This window comes from Littorina saxatilis, linkage group LG13 (assembly GCF_037325665.1).
Source record: "Littorina saxatilis isolate snail1 linkage group LG13, US_GU_Lsax_2.0, whole genome shotgun sequence".
NCBI lineage: Eukaryota > Metazoa > Mollusca > Gastropoda > Littorinimorpha > Littorinidae > Littorina > Littorina saxatilis.
Window position 1 is genome coordinate 23,905,549 of NC_090257.1, and position 12,001 is coordinate 23,917,549.

Here is a 12,001-nt window from a genome sequence, read left to right on the forward strand (position 1 = left end):
TTTGCCCAGACAAACTTGCATTTGGTCTCGAATGGCAACATCAGCTTTGTTTGTTTGTTTGCTTAACGCCCAGCCGACCACGAAGGGCCATATCAGGGCAGTGCTGCTTTTATAACGTGCGCCACACACAAGACAGAAGTCGCAGCACAGGCTTCATGTCTCGCCCAGTCACATTATTCTGACACCGGACCAACCAGTCCTAGCACTAACCCCATAATGACAGACGCCAGGTGGAGCAGCCACTAGATTGCCAATTTTAAAGTCTTAGGTATGACCCGGCCGGGGTTCGAACCCACGACCTCCCGATCACGGGGCGGACGCCTTACCACTAGGCCAACCGTGCCTGTTTCACCAGGTTATGATGATTCAAGTGTGCTAAGGATGGAGACAAAGACAACTACAGGGTCGTATATTATAATTATGTATACGTATAGTAATCATCGTCTCACTGTCTTGTTAAGACATTAGACTATGCGTATAACATAATATATATTAGATTTTTTGTGTCGACGCCATCATGGGGTCCTTGTCTTGATGTCTCATCAAATTAAGACATTAGACTATACCTATAATATAATATATATTAGATTTTTATGTGGACGTCATCCAGGGGTCCTTGTCTTAATGTCTGATCAAATTTAGACATTAGACTATACATATAATATGATACATATTAGCTTTTTGTGATGACGTCATCATGGGGTCCTGGACGAAACATTATGATGTCAGTGACTGTGCGAGATTTTCTCTTGATTTGGTTCTCCCCTTTTCTGAAGAAAAGATTTTCTTTTGTTAGACAATAACGCCAACAATCACAAATTGTATCGAAGATTTATCGTTCCCGAGTCTGTCGTTGGCAGTGTTTTGTTCGAGAGGACAAGAGTCTTCATTATTTCCTTGTATGTCTCTGGCTTCGTTTGATAATTTCTCTCTTTCATCTTTTGTTCTTTTCTATTTTCTGTTTCTATTTTCTTTTGTACACGTAAATGATGTCGATAAAATGACGTTAATTTCGTGCTTTGTGCGGTCGAGGACTCTTTTTTTCTGTGATTAAATTTCTCATTCTTTAACATTGTCGAAAACGTCCTTTGTAAGCAATCCCAGACATCCCTTTTTCAAAAGAGTTTTCGTCTGCCTCCGGATATAGATAACATTCGTCTTGCCTTTAGAACGCTTAGGGGTTCTCATTTATTCTTTGAAAGTTGATTCATCAGAGACAGGCAGCATGAACTCTAAAGTGGCTTTATTACGATCTGGTCGCTTTTACTGTCTGTGTCTGAGTTTCTTCTTGCAAAACGTCTTCTGTTCATCTCTTTTCTTCTTCATGTGAAACTAATATGAAACTGATACATTGCAAAGGTTAAAAATTTAGAGAGAAAATAATACTTTACTTTCGTTTTTGGCTCTCGCAATCTTGCAATCAAAGAGACAATTTGCTTAACCGATTCTTTGACTGTTCATGATATCATTATTATTTGTTTCCGTCCGTTTCATAAAAAAAACTAGGTCGAGGAACTGGCAAAAGCGTTTTTATGTCCTGGATTAAACTTTCCAAACCCAAACGTTTTTTGTTCTTTTTACATTTAGTCAAGTTTTGACTAAATGTTTTAACATAGAGGGGGAATCGAGACGAGGGTCGTGGTGTATGTGTATGTGTGTGTGTGTGTGTGTGTGTGTGTGTGTGTGTGTGTGTGTGTGTGTGTGTGTGTGTGTGTGTGTGTGTGTGTGTGTGTGTATGTGTGTCTGTGCGTGTGTGTGTGTACAGCGATTCAGAGTAAACTACTGGACTGATCTTTATGACATTTTACATGAGAGTTCCTGGGTATGATATCCCCAGATTTTTTTGATTTTTTTCGATAAATGTCTTTGATGACGTCATATCCGGCTTTTTGTAAAAGTTGAGGCGGCACTGTCACACCTTCATTTTTCAATCAAATTGATTGAAATTTTGGCCAAGCAATCTTCGACGAAGGCCGGACTTCGGTATTGCATTTCAACATGGAGGCTTAAAAATTAATTAACGACTTTGGTCATTAAAAATCTGAAAATTGTAATTAAAATTATTTTTTTTATAAAATGATCCAAAATTAATTTCATTTATTCTTTATCATGTTCTGATTCCAAAAACATATAAATATGTTATATTCGGATTAAAAACAAGCTCTGAAAAATAAAAATATAAAAATTATGATTAAAATTAAATTTCCGAAATCGTTTTAAAAACAATTTCATCTTATTCCTTGTCGGTTCTTGATTCCAAAAACATATAGATATGATATGTTTGGACTAAAAACACGCTCAGAAAGTTAAAACGAAGAGAGGTACAGTAAAGCGTGCTATGCAGCACAGTGCAACAGCTACCGCGCTAAACAGGCTCGTCACTTTCACTGCCTTTTGCACTAGCGGCGGACTACGGTCATTGTGAAAAAATGCAGTGCGTTCAGTTTCATTCTGTGAGTTCCACAGCTTGACTAAATGTAGTAATTTCGCCTTACGCGACTTGTTTCATATTCAGTTTGTTTTATCAGCTTCAAAAACCTAAATTTTAACCACTATGATGAGTCACTAAAACTAGTTTTGCGCAACTGTTATTCTGTATTCCACTGTTGTCCGTTTTAGTATTGACAAAACAATACATTCACAGATATTTCGACCCAACGGTCTTTTAAGTGAACAGACAAACAAATAATCACACAAAACTTATCTTGATGATAAAGGGATGATATTGATTCTATTAAGATAAGTTTTGTGTGATTATTTGTTAGTCTGTTCCCTTAAAAGACCGTTGGCTCGAAATATCTGTGAATGTATTGTTTTGTCAACAACAACCTACCTTTCTTGTTTGTTGATTCTGAAGTTTGGAACGTTGGCAGTCTCTTTGTTTTTGGATTTAATGTTCACATGCAACAAGTCCAAGCAGAGAATGGGGTTGAGCTTCAGGTGAAACATGGATTGTCAAAATAAAAGCAAATCAGGCTGTTTGTTTGATATGTGGAACCATCGCAGCTTTGGAATCGCATTTATTAAGGGCAAAATACATCTGCGCAGTCGCCACTACACTACATGCTGCGATAGGGATTATGACGAGTACTTGGCCTGTTTTCTTTTCACGCAACGTGTAGCGGGCTAGGGGAAAAAAATTCAATAATCTGCAGTGCGTCGTCTGTCCTGCTGAAGTTTTTTTAGGTGAGCGCCGGGCCTTAGGACAACGATGGTAAACGTTCAGTCAGGAAGACCCAGTCAATGTTGATAATTACCGCGACGGCTCATAGCAATTTGCAAATAAACCGTTCAATCTTAAATCGCACAACAATAAGCTTTAAAACAATTAAAAGCACATTCTAAAAACTTATTGAACTCGAAATCAGGATGGCAGCTCTGTGCATTTTAGACTGCAACTAAAAGCGAAGAAAAGTTAACGCTTGTCGTCATATACAAGTATGACGTGATCGCTTTAACTTCTGACGCGCTTTGGGGCCTTGAATTGCATTCTAAAACCTACGTTCCCAATCTGGCACCCTGTCAATGATTGTGCGTACTTTCGCACTACCAAAATGATAAAAACAACCAGCATGATCTGACAACAAGCCACCAAACATCTTAGTATGCTTTAGTTCTATTCGCCTTTAACCACTGGAAGTTGAACTTTTGGAGCAATTGCTGTTGATTTTGGTGGTGGTTGTTTTGTTCTTGTTTCAATCATGTTTTGTCTTTCTCCATTGCGGATTTGTACTGCTTCACTTTGTTGATTTTAAGTTTCAACAAAGTTTCATTCAGATTCAGATTCAGATACTTTAGTTAATATAAGTTTGTTGTCGTTTTAAGCGGCGGTGTTTTTGTCGCGCCTGTTTCTAGCAGTAGATGTCTGCCGGCCACTTTATTAATGGACCCTATAAGTATTAACAAATCATAAAAAAATACCACTTTATGTATTGCCGAACAAGAAATTCTGTTAATATCATTCTGTTGCGGCTTCGATCGGCAGAGATTTTGTCACGCCCGTTGCCAGTGGAAAAGTCAGTTGAAATGTCAGTTTGACGTTCCTGCGATAGTTGCCAATAGACCAGGACGCTGAAGTGACCCACTCTTTGATTTCTGTCATTCTCTGCTTAATTAGTTACTCTGCTCACGTGCTTAAGATTGGAAGCTTGACAAGCCAACTTCATTATTCATTGACGTTTTGACGTGCGAACAGGACGCGATAATTGCAGTAACTGCAGTTGCTTCCTTTTTTGTGCAGGCGATAACTGTGCACAGTGCTTTTTGATGTGGAAGAATCTTTTCTGAAATCAGTGTTGAAAGAAAAGACACGCACACATGCACGCCACCCGGACCTTCAGATAAGTTGGTATCCGGTGCAAAAAGTGCACGCACGCAAGCTGAAACAGATGCATCTGTTTGTCACTGTGTGTGTGTGTGTGTGTGTGTGTGTGTGTGTGTGTGTGTGTGTGTGTGTGTGTGTGTGTGTGTGTGTGTGTGTGTGTGTGTGTGTGTGTGTGTGTGTGTGTGTGTGTGTGTGCGTGTGTGTCCGTCTCTCTGTCACAACGTGAAATTGCATGCAAGTGTACTTACAAAAAAAAAGTGTTAAATTATTTTCTCTTTCATTTTCTGTATTATTCAGCTAGCGTGATTTACAAAACAAAACGCGCACTTAGCAGCTGCGGATCTGAATGCAAGATGTCAGCTATTTACTACAAAGTTATCTTGGAGAAAGACAAATTCAATGGAAATAAAAAGAAACAATAAAATGAAACACCGAATTGCTCAAAGCCTGACCAGCCTCACGAGTTCCATTCACTGTCTACCGGCTGTTCTTTTTTTTTATATTTAGTCAAGTTTTGACTAAATATTTTAACATCGAGGGGGAATCGAAACGAGGGTCGTGGTGTATGTGTGTCTGTCTGTCTGTGCGTGTGTGTGTGTGTGTGTGTGTGTGTGTGTGTGTGTGTGTGTGTGTGTAGAGCGATTCAGACTAAACTACTGGACCGATCTTTATGAAATTTGACATGAGAGTTCCTGGGTATGAAATCCCCGAACGTTTTTTTCATTTTTTTGATAAATGTCTTTGATGACGTCATATCCGGCTTTTCGTGAAAGTTGAGGCGGCACTGTCACGCCCTCATTTTTCAACCAAATTGGTTGAAATTTTGGTCAAGTAATCTTCGACGAAGCCCGGACTTCGGTATTGCATTTCAGCTTGGTGGCTTAAAAATTAATTAATGACTTTGGTCATTAAAAATCGGAAAATTGTAAAAAAAAATAAAAATTTATAAAACGATCCAAATTTACGTTTATCTTATTCTCCATCATTTGCTGATTCCAAAAACATATAAATATGTTATATTCGGATTAAAAACAAGCTCTGAAAATTAAATATATAAAAATTATTATCAAAATTAAATTGTCCAAATCAATTTAAAAACACTTTCATCTTATTCCTTGTCGGTTCCTGATTCAAAAAACATATAGACATGATATGTTTGGATTAAAAACACGCTCAGAAAGTTAAAACGAAGAGAGGTACAGAAAAGCGTGCTATGCAGCATAGCGTAACCACTACCCCGCTCTTCTTGTCAATTTCACTGCCTATGCCGTGAGCGGTGGACCACGAGTATACGGTCTTGCTGCGTTGTATTGCGTTCAGTTTCATTCTGTGAGTTCGACAGCTACTTGACTAAATATTGTATTTTCGCCTTACGCGACTTGTTTAGTCTAGGATGCAGACTTGGGATTGCTGTGAACGTCCACGTTCTCTTATTTTGGAAAAGTCATTGTCGGGGTGACAAAAAAACGACGACCTTCGTTATAGCCTGTCTTGGTGAAGTTGGTTATTATAAGATGTTTGGTGGCTTGTTGACAGACCAGCTTTTTTGTTGGTCCAAGGGGACCATATCGTCTTTTGTTTCATCATTATCGACCAAGGCCGAAGGCCGCGGTTGATAAATATGAGACAAAAGGCGATATGCTCCCCGAGGACCAACAACAAAGTGCTGGTCTGACAACAAGCTACCAAACATCGTTTTTGTCATCATTTTGGTTGTGCAACAAAATGCACAATAACCCACAGGGAGACGAATTTTTAGAATCCAACTCCGGGCCACAAAGCATCGTCACAGTAGCACGAGATAACACGTCAAACGTAGCTTGTTGACGCTTTTCTTCCAGTCTGAAAATGTACAGAGCTGCAATCATACCTGTGAATTCAGTAAGTGTTGAGCATATTTCTTTTCTTTTAAGTGTTTATGACTTTTCGTTGTGGATTTTGCGATTACAGAGGTAAGTTGCAAATTGACGCCGCGGTAATTATCAACATTGATTGGGTCTTTGAGAGTGAATGCTTACAATCGTTGTCCTCGGAAACACAAATCCAAAGCCACGATGGTTCCACACATCAAACAATCAGCCTGATTGGCTTTTACTTTGACAATCCACGTTTCACATGAAAGCTCAAACCCATTCACCACCTCGAGTTATTGCATGGGGAACATGAGATTTATTTACCAGGTGTTTGTGAATGAAAACTCGTGAAAATGATGACAATACTTTTTATCATCTATTCAGCTGATGTTGACCGGCACGGTTGGCCTAGTGGTAGGGCGTCTGCCCCGTGATCGGGAGGTCGTGGGTTCGAACCCCGGCCGGATCATACCTAAGACTTTAAAATTGGCAATCTAGTGGCTGCTCCGCCTGGCGTCTGGCATTATGGGGTTAGTGCTAGGACTGGTTGGTCCGGTGTCAGAATAATGTGACTGGGCGAGACATGAAGCCTGTGCTGCGACTTCTGTCTTGTGTGTGGCGCACGTTATATGTCAAAGCAGCACCGCCCTGATATGGCCCTTCGTGGTCGGCTGGGGGTTAGGCAAACAAACAAAAAAAGCGGATGTTGCCATTCAAGACCAAATGCAAGTTTGTCTGGGCGAAAGAGGAAGTTGAATATTGTGACATCCCTTTGACTTTGTCCCCGAACCTATGCAGATGCGATTTTTTACGCGAAAGGATCGAACATTGATTTATCGGCAGGCTTGGCCCTGCTAGGCTAGCCGTGATGGGGAGCTCCTGAGCCACGTACATCATTGTCGACTTTATTAAATGGGAAAATAACACTCTGTGCAGTTAAAAAACAAAAACAAATAGGTATGGAGAGAAAGTAGGGAAGAAAGAAAAAGGAGCAGCTCGTATAATTTGATTTGTGTGGATTTTCCGAAATAAAAAGGGGAAAGCGCAAACAGGTTTTGGCAATAGAAGACAATTTCAAAAGAAACAAAATAAGAAAAAGAAAGAAACAAAGAAAGGAAGACAGCAAGTAAGAAGAAAAGAAAGAACATAACACAGAAAAAAAGAACAAATCAAACAAATAGCAGACACAGTCAGAGACAGACATACAGACAGATAGACAGACAGATAGACAGACAGATAGACAGACAGATAGACAGACAGACAGATAGACAGACAGATAGACAGACAGATAGACAGACAGATAGACAGACAGACAGACAGACAGAACGGCAGACAGACAGACAAAGTAGCACACATTGGCGCACAAACACACACACACACACACACACACACACACACACACACACACACACACACACACACACACACACACACACACACACACACACACACACACACACACACACACACACACACACACACACACACACACACACACACACAGGGGCGGATCTGGGTTTTGAAAGGGGGGGGGGTGCAAAGTTCTTTTTTTTTTTTTTGTATCTTATCAGCGAAGGCGCGAAGCGCCGAACCGATGGCGCGAAGCGCCGAGCATGCTAGGGGGGTCCGGGGGCGTGCCCCCCCGGAATTTTTTTTTAAAAAGGAAGCAAAATTGTGCAATCTGGTGCAATCTGAGCGTGTAAAGTGCTATTTTCAGGTGATACATTTTTCTTATTTTTTTTTCTTCTTTTTTTTTTTTTTTTTTTTTTTTTGTCCCGCTGGGGGGGGTGCAATTGCACCCATTGCACCCCCCCAGATCCGCCCCTGCACACACACACACACACACACGCACACACACATACACACACCCATACAAACACACACAAACACACACACACACACATACAAACACACACACACACACACACACACACACACACACACACACACACACACAACCGACACTGATGAAGTCCGGAAGAACCAGCCAGACCAAAATGGGTAAATACATAAATCGTAAAGTCCCGCCAGTAAGACGTTCCATGTCCAATTACCGTTACCATGACTCGGGGGAAGACCCGAAGCGTCTCTGGCCTGAATGCTTGACCCCTCTTTGCGTGCCAAACCCCGACACTCCCCTTGGTTCTGAAATACAATTTAGTCACCAAATCCGACAGACACCCTTAAGCAGAAAACGAAGACGGTCAGATTGGTTGATGCTAGAGTACAGTACTAAAACTAGCTTTATGGAGCAGCGCGCAGGTTTCATCTAAGTTGAAGCAGTCTCGATCGGCTGGCCGGGACCCATGTGGCGAGAAATTGCGAGAGCCGCCGTCTAAAACCTGTCCTTAACTGGGAGAAGTCAACTGGGAGAAGTCAACTGGGAGAAGTCAACTGGGAGAAGTATATACTTCGGGAAGCTGGCCGCACGAAGCTTTAGCACTGAGGTTTCGGTAAAAAGACTTCGTGAAGTCTTCACGAAGTCAACTTCGGGCTAGATAAAGGACCGCCTTAAAGGTCAGTCTGGGCTGGCCGAGACATTTGTTACAGAACACATCAGGTTTTCCCACAGTACGGCGGTTACGGACATGATTGAGTAAGGCCAGTGACCTGGTCGCAGAGATGAAAGGAAAACATTAAGTCTTGTTTATCCGTGATTTGTAAAAAAACCCAACATTTTACAAATTACGTCGAAGCTAAAACCGCGATTTGTAAAAAATGTAAAAAAAATCGCATTCCACAAAGTAATACATGCCTTTTATTATTATTATTATTATTATTATTATTATTATTATTATTATTATTAATATTTGTTGTTTAGAGCCTCTATGCTGGGTTGTGGGGGATGGGGGGTGGTTTGGGCCCGATAGATAAAATATTACGATTTTTAGCATTACAAAGAAAACAAACCCGAATTTTTTATATTTATATTCCAAACTGCCGGTCCTGGTTTCCGATGTAAATCCTTACCACAGACGATTTAGGCAACCGCCAGGCACAGGTATTTCACAGCAGGTTGAGATTAAACATGAGCGATTTGCAACAAGACTTAGTTAACCAACACCTCTGTGATAATTTAGAATGTACGTGTGGAGCATGCCCGGAAGATTCTGAACATTTCTTGTTACACTGTCCAAAATTTAAAGAACACAGAACCATTTTATTCAATAGTCTGCCAAGACACGTTCTAGACTGCAAAACACTCTTGTTTGGAAATACTGATTTAACTATATCTTTGAACACGAAAATATTCTCTGTTGTACAAGACTATGTTATGTTAACTAATCGCTTCGGCTGATATCATATTAATAACTGTGCAATTAATGCAGCCAGGCATTCTCTCTTTCCCTCTCTCTCTCGGTCTCTCTCTTCATCCTTATTGTATAAAATATAATGAAAGATTATCAAGATAAGTGTTGAAGCTATCACTTGTTCGCCATGTTTTGCTATCGGAATGTGTATTGATTATCATTTCAAGAACGTGTCCATAAGCAATCTGCTTGTTAACGTTCTTAATGTTGTTATTATTGAAACGTGTGTATGAGAAATTGAATAAAACACGCTTAAACCAAACCCGAATTTCATGGCGATGCGACAATAAAGTAACAAGTCGCGTAAGGCGAAAATACAATATTTAGTCAAGTAGCTGTCGAACTCACAGAATGAAACTGAACGCAATGCCATTTTTCAGCAAGACCGTAGACTCGTAGCATCGTCAGTCCACCGCTCATGGCAAAGGCAGTGAAATTGACAAGAAGAGCGGGGTAGCAGTTGCGCTAAGAAGGATAGCACGCTTTTCTGTACCTCTCTTTGTTTTAACTTTCTGAGCGTGTTTTTAATCCAAACATATCATATCTATATGTTTTTGGAATCAGGAACCGACAAGGAATAAGATGAAAGTGTTTTTAAATTGATTTGGACAATTTAATTTTGATAATAATTTTTATATATTTAATTTTCAGAGCTTGTTTTTAATCCGAATATAACATATTTATATGTTTTTGGAATCAGCAAATGATGGAGAATAAGATAAACGTAAATTTGGATCGTTTTGAATATTTTTATTTTTTTTTACAATTTTCAGATTTTTAATGACCAAAGTCATTAATTAATTTTTAAGCCACCAAGCTGAAATGCAATACCGAACCCCGGGCTTCGTCGAAGATTACTTGACCAAAATTTCAACCAATTTGGTTGAAAAATGAGGGCGTGACAGTGCCGCCTCAACTTTCACGAAAAGCCGGATATGACGTCATCAAAGACATTTATCAAAAAAATGAAAAAAACGTTCGGGGATTTCATACCCAGGAACTCTCATGTCAAATTTCATAAAGATCGGTCCAGTAGTTTAGTCTGAATCGCTCTACACACACACACAGACAGACAGACGCACATACACCACGACCCTCGTTTCGATTCCCCCTCGATGTTAAAATATTTAGTCAAAACTTGACTAAATATAATGAAAAAAAAGGATACAAAAGATCTAATAGATCCCTTGACTTTGGGGTAGCGTGACTCTGTTGCTGCTAGCTTTACACTGGGCGGAAACGACCCGAATTTCCCAGCGATGGGACAATAAAGTAATGAATAAAAAAAATCAACAAAAAATCTAATAGATCCCTTGACTTTGGAGATGACAAGAAACTATGGGGCTCATTTACGTGATTTGTAAATAGAGAATACTACTACATACTACGTGTCGTACAAGATTTATACGATTTTGTTTTTAAATATTGAACTGCGAGCGAAAGCGAGCAGCTGCTGTTCACTATTTGAAAAAGCAACGAGTGTAAATCTGGTACGAAATAGCAAGCCATGTAGTATTCTGTTTATCCTACATACTGTACTTACGTGTATTTTACTGAAAATGACCTGCAGTCGAGGCAGCAAAATTGAAGACGCTTGTTTTGGAACCTCGATCTCTTCTAAAGCCTCGTGCAATCTATTACGTCAAAGCAAAGAAACGTCACTCTGAAAGTGTGGCGTGACGTGTTAGTTCTAAAGATTCATCGAGGGTAATTAGCCAGCGCAATTTTTGTTTCTATAATGACGTTTGTCTCGGTGACTTTGGCATCATAAGCAGTGGAAAAACAGGTCCCTGCCAGACTTGCTTGACATGACCTCATTTACATGATATACACACGTGTGATTTGAACGATTATTATCTCACGGGTGTCTCTCTTACGTATGTAGGATAATACATTTGTACAAATCACGGGTTAACACCCGAAGCCTTCCCTGTAGCGATCGGCGAACCACGGAATTGTGCTGTTAGAGTGGTCACCCTCTGATGGATTACTGCGCCCCCTACAACCCATCTTGAACACAAGGCCAGTACTGTAACTGCCCTTGATACGGATCGATCCAAGGGGGGGCAATCTCAGTCATCTCAAAGAGGGAAATCCAAACGCTATCCGCCTTATTCGATTTTATGGGCTTGGACGATAGAGAAAAATAAGAAAAGCAAACACTGGAGTATACCTGGACGAAATTTCTATCAAGAACGCAGAATTGATTTTTTCTGAGGTTTTTTTTTTGCCGTAAGCGCCATGTTTATCGGAGCAGGAAACTCTTCCAGAGTGAGGCCCCTTTGTTGATGCATGTCAACATCAGATGTGCGAGACGCGATAAACATGGCGCTTACGGCAAAAAAAAAACCTCAGAAAAAATCAATTCTGCGTTCTTGATAGCAATTTCGTCCAGGTATACTCCAGTGTTTGCTTTTCTTATTTTTCTCTATCGTCCAAGCCCATAAAATCGAACAAGGCGGATAGCGTTTGGATTTCCCTCTTTGAGATGACTGAGATTGCCCCCCCTTGGA

The 12,001-nt window shown here is 40.2% G+C and overlaps 2 long non-coding RNA genes across 2 annotated transcripts in view; both read left to right on the plus strand.

Moving 5' to 3' along the window:
* LOC138945328 (uncharacterized) overlaps positions 1-12,001 on the plus strand; it is a 355,816-nt gene that overhangs the window by 91,449 nt on the left and 252,366 nt on the right. The window lies entirely within an intron of this gene.
* The window catches only part of LOC138946062 (uncharacterized), an 85,212-nt gene that overhangs the window by 46,236 nt on the left and 26,975 nt on the right, over positions 1-12,001 (plus strand). The window lies entirely within an intron of this gene.